This window comes from Eumetopias jubatus, unplaced genomic scaffold (genome assembly GCF_037043125.1).
Source record: "Eumetopias jubatus isolate StellerSeaLion01/CBP00866 unplaced genomic scaffold, mEumJub1_p1.0 scaffold_1, whole genome shotgun sequence".
Taxonomy (NCBI): Eukaryota; Metazoa; Chordata; class Mammalia; order Carnivora; family Otariidae; genus Eumetopias; species Eumetopias jubatus.
In genome coordinates this window covers 51,796,053-51,820,507 of record NW_028274807.1, presented here as the reverse complement: position 1 = coordinate 51,820,507, position 24,455 = coordinate 51,796,053, and the positions used below count along the sequence as shown (strand labels likewise).

Below are 24,455 nucleotides of genomic sequence, written 5' to 3'. Positions count from 1 at the left end.
TCTAAACCTGCCATTTACTGTCCAGTTCCAGTCATCGCTATGCAACACAAAGGGAAATCACCACTGAACAGGATGGGGGTATTCCTTGTGAAGTCAGTTGTCAATTTCTAGGAAAACATCAACGCTTGCCGCAATTCTTCATTATACTCTGAGTAAGGTTCAACGTCTATGGGAAACATCCTACACATGCTGTATAATTCAGACAGTTCAGAGATCGTTCCTTTTTCCTTCACGGCAGTTTGCTCTCTTTTCCTTAATAATAAGAGTCTTTAATAATAGCTCTCATTAATGAGTGCCTAATGCATGTATGAAATGCTTTAACACACATTTAAAAAATTTAATGATCCAAATAACATCATAAAAAGGTATTACCTTCCTCATTTTAGAGATGGAATAAAAGGATCAACAGTTTGAAGTAACTTTCTCAAAAGCCCATGACTAGCTGATGAATGGGCGGGAATTTAATCCTTGGTCTGTCTGAGCCCAGTGTCCGAACAACAGTTTCTGTTCTCTTCTCCTTGCTCACCGAACAAATCCCACCACCACCTCTACTACCTACCACCATCCTGTCTTCAGAAAATCTTTCATTTCAATATTTCTTCAATTCTGTCTGGGAAGAGTTCTTCCTCCATATCAAATTTCTGAGGGCCTTTTACTACTCATCTCTGAAGCTATGACTGAAAAATGTTAAACATTCTTATTATCATTGTATTACTTTTCTGAATATCAAATTACATTAAGAGCATTAATAAAACGATTATATCAATACAAGGGATACTCTATGCTGGGTACAGCCACTATGAAAAACAGCATGGAGATTCCTCAAAAAATTAAAAATAGAACTACTAAATGATGCAGCAATCTCACCTCGGGGTATATATCCAAGAAAAGGAAAACAGGATTTCAAAAAAAGATATTGGCACTCCTCTCTTTATTGTAGCATTATTCACAATAGCCAAAATACAGAAAGTAAGTACAACAACTTACTCTTAGATCATCTAGTGATTTCATTTATACTCAGTGGAAATTTCTGTCTTAAAATGTGCCAATTCTAGATAGACATTTTGTCATATAAGTGTCTGTCAATGGATGAATAGATAAAGAAGACGTGGTATATATACATATATACAATGGAATATTACCTGACCATGAGAAAGAGGGAAGTCCTGCCATCTGTTACAACTTGGATGGGCCTGGAGGGTGTTATGCTAACTCAAATAAGTTAGACTGAGAAAGACAAATAGTGAATAGTATCACTTACATGTGGAATTTTAAAAAGACAAACTCAGAGAAACAAGGAGTAGAGTGGTGGTTGCCAAAAGTTGGGGGTGGAGGAAAAGGGGAGATGTTGCTCAAAGGGTATAAACTTCCAGTTTTAAAATGAACAAGTTCAGGGATCTAATGTACAGCATGGTGATTATAGCCAATAATACCATATCATATATTTGAATACTGCCAAGAGTGGACTTCAAATATTCTCATAATAAAAAAGAAATGGTAATTATGATAGGGTAGAGATGGTAGCTAATGTATGGTGGTAATCATTTTGCAATTTATAAGGTTACATGTCAATTATATCTAAATCAAGCTAAGAAAAAAAAGGATATATTATGGTTGATCAGTCTATTACCAATGTTCTCTTTCAACACTATTTAGTGAGTAACATTATTTTTTTTATTTTAAACTTAAAAAAATTGTAATGCCGCAATAACTATCCTTTGTTTCTGTTTGTTATTTACAAATTAAATGACATTTAGAGCAGATGTCAAAAAACAGTTTTCAAAACCTAATAATAAAATATCTGTTTTACCAATGGCAAATTAGAAGATTTCAGGTATCTACAGACATTTTGTAAGGAATATACTTCATCTTCTCATTAATGACCCAAAAGAGAGATATTTACTTTTTTCATTCTTCCTTTATACTTTTAAATGGACCTAAGTTAGCTTTATCAGCCTTCACAAAACAATGCAGTTACTCCTTTTAGCTATTGTGCTTAAGTTTTAACTTCAATTACTTGAAAACAGGAGTAACAACAACATAACAGATTTGATATAAGAATAAGAATAAAGATATTGACAAGTCTGTAAGAGAAAGCAGGCGAAGGTATTAGGAGATGGGGTAAGGGGATTTAGGACACTGTTTGCTACTTTTAAAAAAACCAGTGTTTACATAAAGGGATACAGCTTGTCTGCTAAACAAGTTAATTTTAACCATTGAGTAAGAATACTCTGTATTCTTAGGCCGATGGCAACTCCGCTGAAAGAAAGCCAAAGTTTTCCAAACAAACTGACCCTTGTTGTCTTTGTGTGAACTGACCAGCTCTTTCAGGTTTTCCAAGAAAGGCAAATTTTCATCGTTTGAGTGGTCAGAAAATCTAACCTGCAAGACTGGACCAAAAGCACAAAACTATCATAATATAGAGATAGTTATAAGACGGAGAAATTAATATTAATGACAATAACCAAGTATAGTCTTTTGCTTATTTCATTCACTGGTTTTCTTTATACTGAAATCTGATAAGGACATTTAAAGAGTTTCAGACAATAAATCTACTTAGGTCTATTATGTGTATATACACACAATAATATATACTTAATGCAAGTAAATATTTCTTGTTAGCTACTCTAAATTATTTTAACTAGTTATTTGGCATATGGACAATAACTAAATTAATATTCAGACATAGCATTATATTTTTATTTATCTTTTCAGATTTATAGTTTAAAAGTGAAGGTGAGTATAGTAAATATAGCAACAATGACTGTCCTAAGTCTCAGAATGATAACAGACATGCAATTTCCTTTGAAGCTAAAATGCATAGAACAAAAATAGGTCAGCAAATACATACTGAAATGTATTAGGTACTATGACAGATACAGAAATAAGGCAACCAGGGTCCAAACTTTATCTGAATAATTTCTGTTGAATCTAAGATGCATTTATTTTTGTAATGGAAAAGACCATCAAACTCAAGTAGCATTTTTTTTAAATGATAAAGGTCTACTGCTATCTGTGTTTTAAGGGAATTTCAATATGCCTTGAAAGAAATTCACATTGGAAGCTGTGTTTCTACGTACTTTGGGTGAACTGCCCAAAGTCACTTAAAATTCACAAGGAAAAAGGTTCAGAATCAGAACAAAATAAAGGGAGTGTAAAGGTAATAAAAAAATTAAAAAAGGGGGGGTGTTTGTGAAGGCTAGAAGCCCTTTCTGCTGCTCTTGGCAGAAGAAACAAAGTGAAAGGCAATCTCCAGTACTAAGAAAAATGCAGACATGAATTAACGGTGATTAAAAATTGGTAAATATTAGCAGCTTCTTTATAAATATCTCTCCTCCACATGGTATGTTTAATGGTTCAGGGTACAAAAGATATGACCAAATCAAGAACCATAAAAGAGGCTTTTATACTAGGAAAATAATTTATACAACAAACACAAGTGTAGTCATTCCAACCGGCATGCTGTTATCCATCTTAATTGTTGCAATAAATGAACCACTGGCCATCACTTTTAAAAGACTATGGAAAACTGGAGGGTTACCAAAAGATCAGAAAGAAAAGCTTTATGTTGAAATAAAGTGATGATTAAATTAGAAATCAGGCCATAATGCTAACTATACATTTTTATACATTGGGATAAACAAGGTAGCTTTGTCTTTGAAAGTTACATCTATCTGACCTTGTAAATTTCTTGATAATTTGATAAGCAACTACATACTCTGTACACTATCCACACACCAAATTGCATTTATAGAAAACATTTTTATTACTGGAAGTAAGTACAAAGGGAGTTCTGCAGTGGGCATGGGTGGGCAGAGGGTATGCTGGTGGACAGACAGCATTGCCTTCCTCTAGCACAGCTGTTCTGAAAGTGTGGTTCTAGGGCCAGAAGCTTCAGAAACATATGGGAACCTGTTAGAAATGCAAATTCTGGAGCCCACATCAAAAATACTGAATTGGGGGGGGCGCCTGGGTGGCTCAGTTGTTAGGCATCTGCCTTCGGCTCAGGTCATGATCCCAGGGTCCTGGGATCAAGCCTGGCATCAGGCTCGTTGCTCAGCAGGAAGCCTGCTTCTCCCTCTCCCACTCCCCCTGCTTGTGTTCCCTCTCTTGCTATGTCTCTCTCTGTCAAATAAATAAATAAAATCTTTAAAAAAAATACTGAATTGGAAACTCTAAGAGTTGGTCCCAACATTCTACATTTTAGCAAGCTCTCCTGGTGATTCTAACGTGTGTACAAGTTTGAGAACTACCACTCCACTGAAATGAAAGTTCCATGGGACCATATTGTGTTCACTACTGTATCCCCAGCACCCAGCCTACCACAATAGCTAACCCAAAATAATAAATATTTGTTGAATGAATTAATTAAAAAGAGAAATTTTTCTTAAAAAAATTTTAGTATTTTTAGTGCTGGCAAATAATTTTATTTATAGAACATAAGTTAAACTTTTTTAAAGGCGTCACTAAAATGGGTGAATTCTTACTCAAATTTAGAGTCAGTTGGATTTGAAAAACAAAATATTCCTTAAAAAGCTATTGTGAAAATCTTTACATAGTAAATAATTTTAAATTTGTATATGATCAAATTCATATATACATGTGTACAACCTGCAAAAGATATGCTTTATTTTTTCAAAATCATTGTTTATAGAAAATGAAAAATAAAAACTTGAAAAAATAATAGGATTTGTATCTGTTAACTGTAAACTTATACTGCCAGTTAAATAAGGGAACAATGCCAAAAGGAAAATTTATGAACCTCAAGGGGAGAGTAATGGCCATCATCATTAGTCAAAGTATAATTTTCAAAGACATGCTTTTATTGTACTTTTTGTTTGAATTATAAATGTTAGTAGAAAAGTGAGAAATTGGGCAAAGTAATATATTTGAAGTCTAACATGCCATTTGATGAAGCCTCATCAGAAAACGTTACTTCAAAAAATTAATTCAATTCATCTGCAATAGGAAACCTGTCACCATGAGCTAAAAATTGTCTGAAGGCCAACAAATAGTAAATTAACAAACACTTTAATGAACCACCTAATGATATGCTTATCCTTTTTATAAATATTATTTCACATGCTAACATGTAACAAAAGAACTGCTAAGAAATGAATCCAGAAGCCATGATCTTTGGAAAGAAAGGGTAACCCATAAGGAGATGATCTATTGTCCTGGATACCATCTATAGGGTTAACCATGCCAACAGCTGCTGACACCATGAGCATCAAGAACAGGGGAAAAGAACCAAAGAAGTAGAGGACCATGCAGTGGGGAAGATATGGTTCCATGATATTTTATATCCTAGATAATAGATATTGCTGAAGACTATCCAAAACTTTATTAAGTCCACAACAACTCCACATAATGACTCAACTGTTACCAATGCCTTTATCCATCACTTGTTTTCATCTTTGAAGAAGAAGCCCAACGAATTCCTATGCAGTCTTTCATTTCTTGGCTCTCCACCTCCTCCAACTTTTAACACTTTGCTCAATCAATCCCCATTTGTTTCCAAGTTTAGTTCTGCCCCTTTGGCTTGCTCCTTTTTTCTGTTGGGCCCCACCCATATTTAGATCTCTTCTATTCCAAAAATCCTCAAGAGGATCAAACCTCTTATCTTCTTAACCTCCTATTTCTCTCCCTATGATCAACACCAAACTCCCTTCTCTGTCTGCACCATACTCCAATGACCTGTGCAGCAACTGTGTCCTCCTACACTTTCTGAATACAGATACTGTATCTTATTCATCTTTGTCCAGCATAATAGCTATATGTAATGGTTTGCTTATAGTAGACGTCCAATAAATACTAAGTTAATTAAGTTAAATTAAAAAGTGCTATAGTAAGCGTTATCTTGCCTGCCTAGTCCTTTCTGTTACCACATCCTCAGTTTTCCTGAAACTGCACAGAAATCCGCCAACTTCCCCTCCTACAATTATAGTTGATTGGTCCTAAGTCAGTCCCTGACCCAAACTGAGCCAATCAGAATTTTTTCTATGAAGATTTGGAATCAAAACTATGCAAACCATGATGGTGGTTAGTTTATTAGTGGAAGAAAACTAAATCCAGGAGCTATAGACTGCCATCTGACATTATAATCAAAATATGATAGTCTACAGAAAGACAGAAGAAGGCATATAAAAAGAAAGAGCTGAGAAATGAGAGACAGAGAGAACTGGCAGCATTCATGCCCCTGATTCTAATTAGTTCCCAAGTCCTAAGTTCTAGCTATATCACCTCCTAAGGTTATAGAGATTATATTATATATTATATTATATTATATATTATAAAATACATTATATAAAATATATTATTAAATAAAATACATTATATAAAATGTATTATTATATATTCCTCATTTTTGTTTAGGCTAGATCTTATATACTAGATCCTATATGTCATTGCAATAAAATATCCTAAATAATGCAGCTACCAGAATCACGGGTCATAACTAGTTATTTGCTTTTAATTTAATAAGGGAAAAGCATATTTCCAGGGAAAATAACCTAAATAGAAAGCTAATGTGGAAAAGTCACTTGAAATCAAATAGAAAAAATATATCACATTAGCATACACAGAGAACAATTTAGTAAGAAAGTATATCTACATGTGAGAAGTAGGAGCTTAACTGTTGCTTTGGATTTCTATATTTCTGTATATTCTCCAAGGACAAAAGTTCCTAGATATTTATTATACTATATAGGATTAGGATGACAATGTATGGGACATCATTCTAAAAAAGGTCTATTGACTACTGTTCAACCCAAAATGTAAAATCATACTTCCTTGTGAATCCTAACCATATTTTTTAATGCAAAAATATAAAGAGGTCAAAGTAACCATTAAAAATTTTTAATGGAACAAATCCTTTGTCAACAAGCTGGAAGAAAGGTCATCTGATAAATGTATAAGCTTTGGGTTTAGTATTTGTGGCATGTGATACATTATTTACTATGCTTCCAATTACAATATTATGAAAAATTCTATACAAACTGTGGTCATTGTTACCTACTCTGCATTTGCTTCACCAATTGTAAAATGTACTTTCCACATTAATGGAAAGGATAACTACGTAGGCCAAAACCTTACCAGTCCACTATGATGAATTCAGAAAAAGCAAAGGCAATCTCTGTAAGCTACTGAATTATTAAATTACTTTCAAAAATGTAGTCATTGGCTTGCCACACTTTCTGTATGGCTGCAGTTAATCTTAAAATGAAAAAATCAAATCATTTCCCAGACTAAATAAATGCTCATGGCAATAAATGCATGAGTTCCAGGAGGTCACAGAGCTGCATAGTTTTAAGTATATTCAATATAACTATGAAATAAGGAAAATAATTTTCAGGAGTACTTTGTGGAATACGTTTTCCATCTTGCATTTTCTTTAAAACAGTGATAACTTTTTTTTTAAGTTTGTATTTAAATTCCAGTTAGTTAACATACAGTGTCATATTAGTCCTAGGGGTACAATATAGTGATTCAGCCTTTCCATACCTCACCCACTGCTCATCATCACAAGTGCCCTCCTTAACCCCCATCCCCTATTTAACCCATCACCCCCACCCACCTCCCTTCTGGTAACCATCAGTTTGTTCTCTACAGTTAAGAACAAAGGAAAAAAAAATGATAATTTTTTAAAAATCCTCCGGGACAAAGGTCGGTTTTCCAAAGTCTGTCTAGGTTGAAAGAGTAAAAGAAAATCTCTGAGGCCTTCGTAAATGTAAATGGCCACAAAGAAGCAGAAACCGTTCTATGGGCTTTTTGAAGATGGAATCAGGGATCTAGGAAAGCCTCGGCATCTGTGAGTGAGACCAGCGGCTTTCTGAGCATGACTGTGTGTGTCTGCAACAAGAAACCAGAAATGTTTCACAATGTCAGCATTTCCCTTTCCTCACACATCAGTTAGGTGCTGACATCTCAGACACAGACACACAGAGGTAGTGAGTCGAGTGTTATGGGGACACATGAAGAAATAAAAGGAGACCCAAACACAATCAACCTACTGTCCCAAACTATTCTGTACTTTCTTAATGGGTTCAATTATCTAAGAATTACTTTTAATTCTTTTCAGTTTTAAGTGTTTTACATGCTGTTACCACACTTAGTGAAAGTGTCATGGTACCCTGGCTACTGATGGGGCATTCTTGGGGAAATGGACTAGAACTGTACTGTGAAAACACACAAAGCCTTTTTGTTTTTTCCTATGGTTGCTGGATGACTATTGCAATTTGAGGGGATTCATAGTGCCCTTCATAAACTATTCATCCCAGCTCATAAATTTAAAGCACTTCCACTTAAATAGGCCTGGCTTCAATGTTTGACCCTGAGGTCAATTTAAATACTCTGGAATTGTTGATTACTTACAAGCAGGTGTTCATTATATTTTTAAATTTAAAACAAACAACAAAAACAACAAAACTTTCACTCCGTCTTAATTATAGTATTTTATTCTTTCAGTTGTTTCTTTTAAAACATGTTTACATAGGCTTCAAAGTCTAATCTTTTTTAAATTAGCACTTTACAAGCTGTAAACTTTATAAATCTCAGATACAAAGGAGGACCTAGAAATCAGAACCATATGGATTTCTAATGCCAGAATACAATCTAAGACACCATCACTTGGACTGCCAGAATCTAAAATAATCATTTTATGAGTGATCTGAAAAATGCCAGAGGTAATAGTTACAGGGAGATTGTAGCCAAGTGGTGTCTTTTTAAATCAGGTGAGTTATAAACATGTTTTTTATGAATCTATACTTAAAAAGAATCAACCTTGATGTTGCAAAGATTTCTAGGGTTAAGTCTGTCTCACAGAATTGAGTAAATTGGTAAATTCCTCCACTGAACCTCTAATGAAAAGATAAGATCTAATATTACTCTAAGCAATAAGTACTCTAAGCAATCCCTAAATTAGAATAACAAAAATGTTTTACTTATAGATATCTATGCTTTGAAACGTTCTATGATTGAGAAAAATAGTTTGGCCAGGCAAGTTTTCTATATTCTGTGTAGTAAGGTTATATCCTTGAAAATCTCTGAGACCACTAGCATCCACTTATGGGGTGTGAAGTATTCAATATACCACGCAAAAAATAATAATATGATAATTATCTTTTAATAATACAATTATTATTGGCTACTTCCTCAAATTTAAAATTACCCATTTTTAGGTAAGCATAAAATTAAAATTTGGAGGAATAAATTCCAAATCACACAGAAATCTTACATGCATTTTCATAGAAATGAACAGTAGGTTTGTTTTGTTGTTCTTTATTGTTGTATTTTTATTTATAATGCAGAAATATAGTTCTAGAAGATTCCAGAATTTAAATAATCCTAAATCTGGATAATATGTTTCATTTGTGTAATATATTAATATAATGTATTTTATTTGTAGACATGACTACAGTAATGTTTCCTACACACTGGTTCCCCAAGTGTCTCCAATTAGACATCAGATTAAACAATATTAAACAAACTTCTTTACATCAGGAACGAGCAAAGCTTACTTGTATTGTGAATTCCAAGAGTATGTATAAATATACACCATTTCACAGATGAATTTGATCACGGCCTCATTATTGGGATCCCAAGAATTTGGGAAACATTTCTCTGGGACTACTATGCCACCGGCTGCTAGAATAATCTATTCCATTAAACATAGTTCAATAACCTTTGTATTAAAAAATTATTACTGATACAAAATTTAAATTCCTTTCATTGTTATGTTTTGTTCTCATACTCGCTCGTCATCACAGGTGTATATCTGTTAATGATATGTTTGAGCAATCTTTCACAAGTCATCAAATAGGCTTACAATTTTACATTTGCAAATCAGTTCAAAACACCTCAGCAAGCAAATTCTGCAATCTCATCTTAAATGTGATTTAAACTTAAATGTGGACGGATATTTCTTTAAACGCTAATAAACATGAAGGGTCATTTTAATGCCAATATGTTTGTAGGTTTACTATAATAAATCAGAAAACTTTCATGTGCCAAAGGAAGGGAAAGAGAAGCAAGAAACATATAAAAATGAGTATCATCGGTATTCTAAAATTTCATAATCACGGATAGCACTGTATGTAATTAAACATCCTAACTTCTTAATTCAAAATAATTAAATTACTACTTGGGAAGTGTATCTCTTTGACAGTTTTGGTAACAGCATCATTGTTACAATTATCTTCCCACTAGTAGTTCATTTAAAAATAATCTGCACATTATAAATAGTGTCACACCACAGGAAGAATGATCTAGTTAAAAAAGAGTATATAGTTTTTAAAAAAGGCTTCCCTCCTATCGCCTATCCCCACTCTCTCCTTTTACAGATAGCCATATTAAAGCTTCTTGTATATTTTTCAGGAGAAAATATCAATGCATACACAAGCATGTTAAATGATTATCTCTGTTTAAATACATTTTCAAACAATGAGCACACCATACATATTGTCCCACCACCCCCTCTTCTTACTATTCAACCTTATAAATAAATAAAATCTTTAAATACATATTTAGTTGAGTGAGAGAGAGAGAATCTCAAGCAGATTCTGTGCTGAGCGTGGAGCCCGATGGGGGGCTCCATCCCACCACCACCTGAGATCATGACCTGAGCCGAAATCAAGACTGGGGGCTCAACCAACTGAGCTACCCAGGAGCCCCATCCACCTTATATTTTTAATAAGAATAGAGAAAAAAATAGAGAAAATAAAAAAGAATAGAAAAAAGTAGTGGGATAATTTTCCACTTTACATGGTAACTTTTTCCTCTTTCCTATTATACTTGAATATGTGTCATATTTGAACTTTCTCTTGGAAGGTACAGCATATTAATATATTCAGTTTAGGGGCACTGGGTGGCTCAGTCCATTAAGCATCTGCCTTCAGCTGGGATCATGCTTCTGGGACTCTCAGATTGAGCCCCACATTGTGCTCCCTACTCGGCTGGGAGTCTGCTTCTCCTTCTGCCTCTCCACTTGTGCTCTCTCTCTCTCTCTCAAATAAATAAATAAAATCTTTTAAAAAAAATTCAGTTTAAGATGTTAACAATAATGGCAATAATAATAACAGTTAACATTTCCAAAGCCTGTACTACTTGCCATTCATTTCGCTAATCACTTTACAAAGATTATCTCACTTAGTTCTTTCAACAAAGCTCTGATTTATTACTATTATTCCTTTCATTTTACAGATAATGAAATTGACAGAAACACCACATAACTTGCGCACTTAAGTAATTTATTTCAGTTATTCATCCTCTTTCACAAAATCCTTAATATAATCATTTAATTTATAGTCTCTAAATCTTGACTATAAAGTCTCAGGACTTTGAGCCCTCAAGAACAGAAGACCCACAGGGTGTGGTTAGAACCATTTGGAATCCTATTACTAAGTTCAAAATACACCCATTTTATATTTTAAAAGAAAAAGAAAAGCCTGATGTCTTAAGCTAAAATAGGTTTTCGAAGAATATTTCTATAATCCAATATTAAGCCAAGGTTTAGATTCAACATCCCAACACTCAAAGATCATAGAACATTTGAACCAAATAAGTTACAGTTTCTTCCTATCACTTTACAGATAAGACAAAGCATTTATCAACACATTTATTATCCTTTCATACTCATCTCTAATTAGAAAGAGACATCAGAAAATCTCTGACCGGAGTATGGAATACATATAAAAATCCCAGACAGACAAGTGGCTATAACATTTTGTAACACTATCAGAGATAGTAGTTTCTGAGTCTTGTCCAAGAGTAGCAAATTCAAAGTCAAGGAACTTCAGCAGTTGAATCCTGTGTTGTTATTATTGTTATTATTGCTGTCTATGGAGACAGGAACTCAAGGATCAGTATCCTCATCACAGATATTAATTCACCTCTCCCCCTTCCTTCTTCAGACCCTTCTTCACAGCACCTATATTGTACAAGGTTTAATCAATTGTATTTTTGTTCTCATGAATCAAATTCAACTTCTCTACCTTTATTTAAAATAGGGAGACTGAAATGAAATATAATACTGTACAAATATAATACTGTACAAACAAAATAAGTTTGTTCAGTGTTGAGTAAAGTACAAGTTGTATGCCTCTTTGTCTATCATAATTTCACACTCTGTTAACACTTGCCTATATTGTATTTTTTTATTTCTATAGCTCAATTATTTTATTTATGGTCTGCTGTGCCTGGGAATCTCAATCTAGAAAATGTTAACATGGCTAGCTCTTAATTGAGCATACTAATGAGAACAAAAGAAGTATAAATCATACAAAAAAGAGACAACGCAAAGATCACTTTTATTTGGCAGTGGAATAAAATCACACAATACTCATAATCACATGGAAGGACGCCCACTCAGTTCTAACCCAATATCGTCATTGAATAAACAAAGAAACAGAAAACAGAAATAAGAAATGACTAACCAAAATTTCAGGGCTGCTGACAAAGGCAGAACTGAAACCTGGGGCTCACATTCCCTCTCCAGTCATCTGCCTCATCTGCCAAAGGTCACTGGCAATCAGACCTCACTGAGAAGGAAAGTTCCTGGTCCTGGTTACTGCTATTGATTCAACAGTGATAAACCAAGACTCACCATTAAATGTTTTCTAGTTTAATCACAAAATAGTAGAGTTTTTTTAATTTAATCATAAATTAGTAGAGTGTATGGACTGTTTGAATGGGGCCTGTTTTCTGTAACTTTTTTTTCATTTTATTTTATTTATTTGTGAAGCAACTATATTGAACAATGTAGTTATGTGGTTAAGGAGTCCTCACTGGTTCTGTTGTGAGAATCAGTGTTTATTTTTTAAAAGTTAGTAGTACGTTTTGTATCCTGCAACATCCAAAGAGAAAAAGCTAATAGATTGTGCAATATTTCCAGAAGGCAAAGTAAATAACCAACAAAAAAGTAAAGTAAAAGATGATCTTATGCTTGAAGTTGTTTCTGGGTTTTGTTTGATGGTTTCTTTTTTTTTTTTTTTTTCTTTCTGTGGGTGGAGAAGCCTATTTTATTTTTATTTCTGCCTGTGGTTCCTATAGCAAACTCATTTGGAAGCTCAGCCTGTTTGACTACTAAATACTGCTGTGGAAAATATAAGTACTTCTGTTACTCTATTTCTCTTAGGGAGAAATCTCTAAATTTCTATTTTAAAAATGACCTAGTGTGAAAGAGGAGTCAAAACTCAAAATTTGTCAGTTTGAAATATCCTTAACACTTAATATGCTATTAACCAGAGTGAGATTCAAACTATTGAGAAAATCCATGTTTATTGCATGACTTGCTCACAGTACCTTTGATGTTTGTTTTCAAATTAAAGGATTTAAGTTCAGAAGGGTAGCATTCTAAACATTGGAGACTGTACTGGAAGAAGAAATGATACTAACCATTTCGTAGTTCCTGAATTAGAGCTTTGTTTGTGAGAAGCAAGCATGCTTCTGAAAAATGTGCCTAACTCGATAGGAGAAAATAAAACATACCCTTCCACATGAATTTAATTTTTTAAAGAAAAAAATCCACAACTCACTGAGAAAGCAGGTAAATAGAAATATAAATATATTTACTTTAATGTGATGATAGGTCAAGTCTAGGTCTGACAGGAAACAGAGTCAATATCTAGGGGTAGGGAATATAGGGAAAGGGGTAGGAAGGTAGGGTATGAGGGAAAGTCTTGCAAAATCTAAGCATGGGAAATAATGTCCCTAGCCAATGAACATGGATTTAATTGGGCTCTATTTGTGAATAAACCAAGGAAAAGAACTGGTGACTAGGACCAAATTTGTACTTTATGCTGGCCTAGAATATTTCTATTCCGTTGGTCCATGCATGAACCATTGTGCAGTTGATTCCAAACAGATGCACAGGCACCTGTTCTAACCAGACATTTCACTGGTTCATTTTTGTCTTCATAAATCTGCTTTTCCAATAACCATTTCTTGTTCCTTCAAATTTGTTCAGTCATCAGACTTCCCTTCCTAGAATTTGAGTAATCACCCACTTATCTCTCTCTTACACTCATTTCTCTAATTTTAACTTCCTCTACAAACTTGGGAAGTAAACTCTATTCCAGCCCTAGCCCCACTCTTTGGGTAAAGAGCAGGAGAAGCTCAATGCTCAAGTTTACCTCAGGCACACTGATCCCTGGGTTTAGAGCACATCATTCAATAGTATATTAATAATATATGCTCCATCCATCAGTAGGGGAGGAATTTCAAAAACACTGTCTTCCTACATTCTCACTAGCTGAGGCATGAACCTGTATAGACAAGCCTTCCGCACTCCCCACAGTATACACACGTATGCTCAGTTGGAAACTGATAGGCACATTGTATATTTACTTAATTTTATTATTAAATGATATTCCCTACCACTCCTTAATTCAACTTCAGTTTATAGCAAACTAATGCCATTCAGATTCCTAAACTTTGATAAAGAATCATGAATTCACATTGCAGATTTTGACAAGCACTACTAAATTTGGTCAATAATTCTCAGGATTTCAAGAGAGCTTTGCATCAAAATTTCTCTGTAAGAAGTTTCTAGACAGCCATTGCTCTTCCCTCTTCAAGATAAAAGAAATTTAGTGATTGTTACTAACAGGAGAGATCCAAACTTGGAATTACTAGAATATATTATCAGCTATCAGCAAAGCAAAAAAAGAAAAATTGTTTTATAGTATAATGCTACTGATCCACATAAATAATCTGTGGCAGTATCTTTTTTTTTTATAGCAATTTCCCTTTCATGCTAATTTCCAGGTCTCGTCTTTCTCTTCTTTCTGTCAGAGAGAGGTCCTCTCATTCCCTCCTGTACCTTCCCCAGCAGAACAATCTGTCCTCTTAAACATCACGTGTCCTCTCCTGTTACAGAATACTCACTTTTCCTGTGATCACATCCTTTACCATAAAACTTAACTTTTTAAACCTATTTACATAGAATAAAATAAGGCTTGTTGATGATGAAATTATTTCACCACATTAACCCTGGACCCTGTTTCCATAGAAAATTGAGAACTCATTTATATACTGTCTTACATGTTTTGTTGGGTCATTTTTTGGGGTCATATACTGTTAACGTGAAACCTATATTAGATGCCAAGAATCCAAGAATCCAGGCAATATTTGTCATAGGAATGGATAACAGTTTTTCTAGTGGTTAAAAAAAAAAATTTAATTGTCATGTAGACTATTTGATTAATCCAGACTCTTGAGAGGTCACTGATATGGCCCAACCAGTTTTACAAATTTGAAGAAAGAGAAAGTTCCATTTCCTTGGCTTTTATTTGATAATACCTTTACTCTGACTACTTTTTGATGCATATGCTATACTGCATTCAAAGTCCTATATTGAAAAGGCTAAAAGATTTGATTTTATAATTAAAAAACTAAAAAAGTACTTAGTTGTCAAACTTAAAATTGGCTATACAAATATATCAGTAATTCTTTTGTGAAGTACTATTATATACATAGTATAAAAGGTTTTCAATAAATGGGATCTGCCACTGACAACGTGCTAGATTTATATTGGTTTATCTGGATAAGTACTCTTATAACATATTAGAAAAATATAAAAATTTCTGGGTGGGAACTCAGGAGACAACTTGACTATAAGACTTAAGTAAAAAATTCCTAATAGGATTTTTTATGAGGAATGAGAGAATAAAACCAGGATAAAGATGTTAAAATTCAGAGTAACTGGGAAGGATACAAAGTTAGGCAAAGAAATAAATCAAGAACTCTGAAAAAAGCTTTAAGTAAAAAGATTATAGAAATTAAAATTATTTTGCCCAGGGAAGAGGCATCAGACTTAAAATTACATTTTCCTATATCAAATACCATCAAATAATGAGATACAGTTTTAACTCCAATTCTGAACTTTTTTTAAAACTCAGTAATGGCCTATTTCTTAAAATGATATGTTAGCTGCAGGAACACAAGTTTTGTTTTCCAGTAAAAATAAACTATTTCCATTTTTTTCATGAATTTTTCTTGCGTTTCTGTCTGAATTTTAAAAATTCTTCAATAGAAAATGCTTTTGCAAAAGCCAATACCAGACTTTCTCTAAATTATCTCTAATATTTTACTGTTAACAGCATTCAAGGGATGACCCACAATACACATGTATTTTCTGTGGTACAGATATATGAAATTTTGCCTGCATGACTGGTTCACTTTCTCATGGAATCTTTTCTGTACTTTTTTTACCATATTCTGGAAAACGTCCTGCTCCACAGGTTTAATCTAAGAATTAAAAGTAAGAGAAATAAAAATATTACCTCTCATGTACTGCCTATTGAGAAGGTATCCTTAGAGTCATCCTAGAAAAACCTACAGTTTTAAAAATAAGTTAGTTTAAATTAATTTCTATATTTCTCTGGATGATCTTACATTTAATGTTCAATGTTTATAGAAGCTCTAGAGGAACAAAGTTATCAAAGTTTTTATTTTATGTTAGCCTGGATTGGCACCAGGAAGAAAAACGAGGCTAACTCAGTTCCATTTTTCCATTTCTTTTTTTTTCTTTTTCTTCCTTCCTCACCTTTCTTCTCTGCCTTCCTCCCTCTCCTCCTCCTCCAGCTTCTTTTATTCTATACATTACTCAGTGCTCATCACTATAAGTGTATTCCTAAGCCCCTTTTTCTATTTTACCCATCCCTTCCCTCCACCTCCCCTCTGGCAACCACCAGTTTGTATTTTAAGAGTCTGATTTTTGGTTTTCTCTTTTTCCCTTTGTTCATTTATTTCTTTAAATTCCACACATGAGTTGAAATCTCATGGCATTTGTCTTCCTGTCTGACTTATTTCGCCTAGCATTATACCCTCTAGGTTCATCCATGTTGCTGCAAATGGCAAGATCTCATCTTTATACATCTGAGTAATATTCATATAGATATAGATATATACACCCCACACCTTCCTTATCCATTCATCTGTGGATGGACACTTGGGTTGCTTCCATATTTTTGCTGTCGTAAATAATGCTGCAATAGACATAGGGGTGCATTTATCTTTTTGAGTCAGTGTTTTCACTTTCTTTCAGTAAACACCCAGTAGTGGAATTACCGAATCATATAGTAATTCTATTTTTAATTTTTTGAGGAACCTCCACACTTTTCCACAGTGGCTGCACCAATTTACATTTCCACCAACTGCATGGCTCCCTTTTCACCACATCCTTGCCAACACTTGTTATTTCTTGTCTTTTTTATTCTAGCCATTCTGACTTGAGTGAGGTGATATCTCATCGTGGTTTGCATTTGCATTTCCGTGCTTACTGATGCTGAGCATCTCTTCACGTGTGTGTTGGCTATTTGTATGTCTTGGGAAAATGTCTATTCAGGTCCTCTGCCCATTTTTTAATTGGATTATTTGTTTTGTTTTGTTTTGTGTTCAGTTTATAAGTTCTTTATATGTTTTGGATATTAACTCTGTGAGATATATCATTTGCAAATATCTTCTCCCATTCAGTCGGTTGCCTTGCCGTTTTGTTAATGATTTCCTTTGCTGTGCTTTTTATTTTATTTACATAGGTTAACCTTGCTTTTGTTTCCCTTGCCTGAGGAGACATATCTAGAAAAATGTTTCTATAGCTGATGTCAAAGAAATTATTGCCTATGTTTTCTAGAAATTTTACATTTTGTGCTTATGTTTATGTCTCATTTAGGTCTAATCAATTCTGAGTTAATTTGGGGCACAGTTTAAGAAAGTGGTCCAGTGCCATTCTTTTGCATATAGCTGTCCAGCTTCCCAGTACCATTTGTAGAAGAGACTCTCTTTTCACCATTGTATATTCTTACCTACTTTGTTGTAGATTAATTGACCATTTATGAATGGGCTTATTTCTGGGCTCTGTATTTTGTTCCACTGATCTATATATTTACTGCTGTGCCAACACCATAATGCTTTGATTACTACAGCTCTGTAGTGATCTTGAAGTCTGGGATTATGACACTTCAAGCTTTGTTCTTCTTTGTCAAGACTGTTTTGGGTATTCAGGATCTTCTGTGGTTCCACACAAGTTTTAGCATTACTTGTTCTAGGTCTGTGAAAAATGTTGGTATTTTGATAGAGATTGCATTACATCTGAGGATTGCTTTGGGTGGTATGGACATTTTAACAATATTGGTTCTTCCAAACCATAAGCATGGAATATCTTTGAATAAATACCAACTCAATTCCATTTCTTTTTGTACTTCATTTGTATAGCTTGAGTAGACTATGGCAAATGTTTTTGTGGGTTTTGTTAAGAACCATAATTCAGGAGACTTATCATTCTCAAATTAAGTTTCTAAAAGCAATTGAAAGTTTATCTCATTATAAATATTTCTTATTCATATGTGAATATATTTGCAATTTTAAATAAGTTTCATTAATCAAGATTTCTAATTTTTATTAATCCATTTATTCAATCATCATATATGTTCTGAGGATATGTTATGTATCAGCAGACACAGAGTTAAAAAAAGATTAAAAAGACAGCCCCTGTCTGCAGGATCTCAAACCAAGGGAAGAATGGCAAGAATAAATAGGCAATAAGTGAAGTGAGTTCTGAAACTACAGAGGATGGACACTTTACAAAGATGGGGGAAAAATTTTTGGAGGAGATGGAATCTAAATTCTGTTCTGAAGGATGGGGATACTAGTTATTCAGGCAAAGAAAGGGCGATGGGAGAGGGTGTGACAGAGAGTGTTCTAGAATAAGACAGTGACAGGGAACAAGAAGGCTATGGTACATTTAAAGAATGGCTGGGGCATGGAATTCCAGGAAAGACTGTTGAAAAATGTAACTAGAACCTTTAATGCTATGCTAACCGATTTTTTTTTTAAGAATTTCCTACTTTTATTTTTTTTTTTAAGATTTTATTTATTTATTTGTCAGAGAGAGAGAGAAAGAGCACAAGCAGGAGGAGTGGCAGGCAGAGGGAGAAACAGGCTCCCCGCTGAGCAGGGAGCCCAACGCGGGACTCGATCCCAGGATCCTGGGATCATGACCTGAGCCGAAGGCAGCTGCTTAACCAACTGAGCCACCCAGGCGTCCCTATGCTAACCGATTTTGTATTTTATCCTCATTCTAATGGGGAGCCACAGACTTATCTTAAGCAGAGCAGGAATCTATTCATCTTATCATTTTGGAGGCAGAGGGGAGAAGAGATTAGAGAAGGGCTAGACTGAAGTTTGAGAAATCCATTAGACTATGCTTATTTTTTACTTCCTTAAAATATTACATCACCATGCTCTATTTTACTCTGAATCCAGAGTCTACATATACCTGTCTTTTAAACACACATGCTTTCATACTCCTAAGTTACCTCTCGCCTACTTACACTAATGACCTAAAACAACAATATGTTCTCAGACGCTGTGAACAACAGCCTGCAAGGTGTCTCATTTCCACCTTTAAATTTACCTTTAAATTTAGGTTTCAATCTCAGAGTTGCAATGCAATGATGTTTCATTATCAGATGAGAATTATGTCATAATGAATATGATACTTCTAATTAGTGGACAAAGTTTGGGAATTTGTGGATGACTTATTTGTGTTATAAAGTGAGGAGATTCAAGGCTATACCCAAAAAATAATATGATGTCCCCATTATTCATATGCCATTTCTTGATGGGGGGAAAAAAGGTGTAGTGAAGAGGAGCTATAGCTGGCAATTTTATAATTTTGAACAACCTGAGGCCTCTCTTTTTTATGTACTCATGGGAGTAAATTGGATTTATAATCATATTTTGGGGAAGGTGGAAAGATTAACTGAGACTAAATAATTGAATAATACTAACAATTTATAGAGAGCTTATTATTTGACAATCACACTGTTGAATGAGCTTATCCCTACTGCACAGGTCAGGACAGGAGAAGGGTTAAGCCATTTGCCCAATGTCACCCTGATTCTTAGGTGGAGAAGAGAGATATGGGTTTCAAAACCACACAATTTGGCTCCAGAGCCACATTCTCAAACTCTAATCTATAATGGAAAGTAAGCACAATAAAACAATTACTTACTTTAAAAGAATCCTTAAAACTATAATGAGTAAGCTACAGGCCTCAATCCCCAGGCTGCTCTCTTAACAGCACATCTTATTTCAAGATGACATGTTTAAAAGCTGTCACTGTGTTGGCAATTCTTAAATATGCCAGAGAACTGGGTCATTTCTTTAACTCATAGCATTTTAGTAATAAATTAGGAGGTCTAATGTGTGGGATTATACAATTTTCTGCAAAACAACAAAATAATTTCCATTTTGAATAAAAAAATAAATGGGGATCATCATTTTAAATGTTTTTTTTAATTGGACCTCCAATAATAGTTATTGCTTTCCATCAGTTCAAACCTATACAGATTTCTCTAAATCAATGTATAATTTTGAATCTTAGAATCTTTAAGCTTCAAAGCTCTTGGAAATCATATGATACAATACTTCTGTGACTAAAGTGAATCTCATAAAAGGTAAATAAATTGTCATGGTCACACACAGGTGATGGATCAACTTAGATTGAAAATATAGTTGGAGTTATCTGAATCAAGGGGATAGTTGGGAAAATAAAAGAGAGAGAAAGATGTGAGTATAGACTGGTTCCATGTAGAAATCTATAATCATTTGGTTAAAAATCTAGGCATTGCCATCAGAAAGGATGAATACCTACCATTTACATTGACATGGATGGAACTGGAGGGTATTATACTAAGTGAAATAAGTCAATCAAAGAAAGACAATTATCATATGGTTTCACACATATGTGCAATATAAGAAATAGTACAGAGGATCATATGGGAAGGGAGGGAAAACTGAACGGGAAAAAATCAGAGAGGGATACAAACCATGCGACTCTTGACTCTGGGAAACAAACTGAGGGTTGCGGAAGGGGAGGTGGGTGCGGGAATAGGGTAACTGGGTGATGGGTATTAAGGAGGGTACATGATGTGATGAGCACCAGGTGTTATACGCACCTGATGAATCATCAAATGCTACATCTGAAACTAATGATGTACTATATGTTGGCTAATTGAATTTAAATAAAAAAAAAAAACTAGGCAGAGTAATTGAGAAGAATACCAGCTATTTCTCCTCTCCTATTCAAATAGATAGCTGTTTCCATTTAATAGGTAACACAAAAGTAGTATCAAAAAATTCAGTATTTTATAATTGGAAATAAACTTTGTTCTCCTTCAATGCCTTGCTACATTAGAATGTATGAAGTATGCTTATAGGAGTATAGCCACTTTAATTTCTTCTAGGGATTTATTATCCAAAGGATATAGAAAACTAAAAACCAGGATTTTAAAGCATGTATTATTTGTAGAAGCATTTTTGAATCCCATAAATAAGGATATTACTCAATTTCTAAAATATCGTTAACATTCAAATTATAGATTCTTAATAATTTCACTATTAAATTAGACACCACCAGAAAATCATAATAAACAGAAGCACCCTACAGTATTCATAAAAGGAAAGTAGTGGAGCTCCCCCTATTGAATTATAGTTGAGAAAATGTGCCTTGTATATAAAATCATAATTTTATCATCAAAATTATTATAATAGTAAATTTTTTTCTTTCTAATGTCTAATATCTTTCAAATTATAAACACATACACAATATCAATTTCTAAGGATAATTTTATAAACTACAGTTGTCCTTATAATTTTAGAGTGTGTACTCTTTCTTAATAGTTTTGGCTTGCAGGAATCACATTTAAGATTGTAATTTTCAATTTGTGGGGTTTTTTTGTTTGTTTGTTTGTTTTCCTTGAGTTGATAAAACTGAAATTGCTTGACAGATATTGGGACTATGAAACATTCTAATAAGAATATGAAGTCCAACTTTGTTATGGAAATCCCCCAAAATGTACTTAGATGGAACTGAAATATATCCTCCAAGCAGTGAAGTGAGGTATTTTCACCTATTTTTCTGGTATGAATAAACTGACATTATTATAGTTTTATGATTACTAAAAAACGTGATTCGTAACAATTATTGGTTGAGAGTGCACTATGTGTCAGGCACGGAAAAATGCTATACACTCCATTACCTTATTGGGATATCCGTATCAAATAACTTGGTAATATTGTTATCCTCACATTACAAATCAGAAAACAGAGACAAGAGCTAGAAAATCAAACTAACGCTCAGATCCACCACCCAAGCCCTGGGACTCCAGTGCAATAGGACTTAGGCTATGAATTGATAAGTCTGTGAAATCTGTGAGCCCTGACATTCCATAAAAATTAAGCAGAGAATTTTTTTTTTAAATATGACAGAGGTATAACCGTACTATCTACAATAAAATCACTACTCAGGAAGTTCAAATCCTTTCTAACCAAACATTTTGGATCAATTCTGAAAAATGATAACCTCTAAACCATACCCTGAAACTCTACTCTTTTTTTATCGTTTTATCACTTATTTTAGAAAGGAGACATATTTCTTATCAGCAAAGAGAAAAACAGCTGAGCAGATGCAGGTTTTGTTTTAATAAACAGATACTTATTTGTCATTCTAGTGTGATAAGAAAAGCCATTTTATCTCATACTAAACAGTCATTTCCAAAAGAAAATTTCTATTTGAGAACCAGATTACCATCCACTGGGGTTGGGTTGAGTAAAGGATTAATCCAACAGGGTAAATCCAAATATGTATTACATTTTACTCTTAGATCTGATAGCAAAAGCATTATTCATATTTAGAGCCAAGCCCATCTCTGCAAAAATATAAAACCTATGTCTTATAACCAACATAAGCATTTTTCTTAGGAAGTGTCATAGCTATCACCAGGTAGAGAAAATGCTTGCAGAATAAAGTATACATGCCACAAGTTGAAATATTTAAAACTAAATGCTAGGCAGAAACTGCTTTATTTTTGAAATTACAGTTTGTGCATACTCATATTAATTCCATCATGAATATTTGTTGCCTTGTTTAAAAAATATATTCTCAGCACATACTTGTTGAAAACTCTTCATAGGCATATTGTTAAATTTTTTATATAGAAGTTGCAATAAAAATACATTTTACTCTTTTCTATAATAGGTCTAAAAATTACAGGGTAAAACATATTTAATGGCACTAAATTTACAGAAGATGATACTTTTTATCCACTAGTAAGCAATTTTGACGAGCCTGTTAAAACACACTTGTTGGAAGAATTGTTTAAAATATGACTTACTTAAAAATAACTGAATCTGTTTAGTAAGACCTATTATGCAGGGCTTACAAAATGGCATTAGTCAATCCGCCTACACAATGTATATTTACCTACAATGAACTAACACAAATATTTGGAAACCATTTGTGTAATATAAAATAATATCAACTACTCTTAAGGCTCACATGTTGTTGTCTCTTAATCCACTGTTTTAGTTAATCTGATCCCATTGAGTATGAATCTTCCAAAATGAAAGGAAATATGAACTTACATTTACACAGTTCATGTTCTAAAAGTTAACCATCTTATGTGGAAAGAGTGATGATAATAATTCATTATAAATGCACTTCTTTCACCCATTTTCAGCCCCAATACATACGTCATAAATTTAAGCACCAAACTATCTAAAGCTTTTGCCTTACATGTGAGCATGTGTGTGCCTATTACTCTTATAATTCTCATTTTTCCCACAGTTTGAAATAAATAAGAATCAACCTATTATCCTGTTTTTTTTTTAAGTTATATTTTCTCCAAAAGTCTGTACTATTAATCCGAGGGAGGGGCATCCCCATATGCTCTTGTTAGAATTCTAAAGATATACACTCTTTTTTAATTGAAAAATAACTGACATACAGCATTGTATTAGTTTTAGGTGTATAACACAGTGATATATGTATATATTGCAAAATGATTATCACAAGTTTAGTTAACATCTCACCACACAGCTACAATTTTTTCTTGTGATAAGAACTTTTAAGATCTTCTCTCTTAGCAGCTTCCAAATATACAATACAGTATATACTCTTTGAACTGTAATTTTAGAATTTCTTTCTAAATGAAAAATGCACATATTCTTTGACTCAGCAATTTCACATTCAGGACATTTCCTACCAACGTAATGGCACATATGAACAAGAACATATATTAGGATGTTCACTACAGTCATGTTTGTAACAAAGACTGGAAACAGTCTTTTTGTCTACATTTCCAAGAACTGGGGAAATGGTTAAATGGTGTGTACACTAAAATTCAAAACACCTTCAAAAATGAGATAGAGCTATATGTGCTGATATGGGGTAATCTCTAACTCTCCAAAACGTGATGATGTTAAGTAGAAAAGGAAAGGTACAAAATGGCATGTATAGTATGTTCCCACTTGATTTTTTTAAAGGGGGGGGAGTATATATGCAAATATTTACTTGTATATGAGTATTTGAATAAGATCAAACAGACCCTCTCTGAAGCCCTCAACCGGTGAGTAAATTAGGGAAATTACAGGAAAAGTATTTGAAGGATTTCAAA

The 24,455-nt window shown here is 33.7% G+C and overlaps 1 protein-coding gene across 3 annotated transcripts in view; it reads right to left on the bottom strand.

Moving 5' to 3' along the window:
• ALCAM (activated leukocyte cell adhesion molecule) overlaps positions 1-24,455 on the bottom strand; it is a 202,487-nt gene that overhangs the window by 169,485 nt on the left and 8,547 nt on the right. The window lies entirely within an intron of this gene.